Source organism: Sapajus apella, unplaced genomic scaffold (genome assembly GCF_009761245.1).
Source record: "Sapajus apella isolate SASKATOON/1434 unplaced genomic scaffold, GSC_monkey_1.0 scaffold92, whole genome shotgun sequence".
Taxonomy (NCBI): domain Eukaryota; kingdom Metazoa; phylum Chordata; class Mammalia; order Primates; family Cebidae; genus Sapajus; species Sapajus apella.
The window spans coordinates 6951253-6952133 of NW_022437032.1; positions in this window are offsets into that span (position 1 = coordinate 6951253).

The following is an 881-nucleotide window of genomic DNA, read 5'->3' on the forward strand; positions in this document are numbered from 1 at the left end:
GGTGAAGCTATGGAGAAGTTGCAATCCTTATATATTGCTGGCAAGAATGTAAGATAGTGCAGTCACTTTGGAAAACAGTTTGACAATGCCTCAAAATAGTAAACACAGAATTGCCATTTAACCCAGCAATTCTACTCTTAGGTATATATACACAAAAGACACAAAATTATATATCCATATAGAAACTTGTACATGAAGAGTCTTAACAACATTATTCATAATACACCAAAACTGGAAGCAATGTAAATGTCCATCAATTGATGGTTGGCTAAACAAAATGTATATCAAGATAATGTAATACTCTTTAGTTGTAAAAAGGTATAAAGAACTGATACATGCTATAACATGGATGAACCTTGAAGACATCATGCTAAGTGGAAGAAGCTCATCACAAAATACATATTGTATGATGATCTGTATGATATATACAGAATAGAGGAATGCGTAGAGACAGAAAGTGGATTACTAGTTGCCTAGGGCCGGGGATGGGGTGGGGAAAGGAACATGGGTAGAGATGGGGATGGGGTTTCTTTTGAGAGTGATGAAAACATTCTGAAATTAGATTGTGGTGATGGTTGCACAATGATGAGAAACCATTGAATTGTACACTTCAGGATTAATTGTATAGTATGAAAATTCTATCTCAATAAAGCTGTTAAAAATAAATTAATAAATAAGGAAAGTAGATAAAAAGGCCAAAAATATGAGGGAGGAGTTATGATAAAAACTACCTGTCAATTGCACTTAAAAGCAAGTTTATTAAAAAGAACATTTTAAAAAGCAATTGTTGGAAAGGATTTATTGCTGGGTTTAAATTCTTTTCTTATTACGGAAAAATGTTAAATATACACTGCAGTAAAGGGAAACATATCACAAACCAG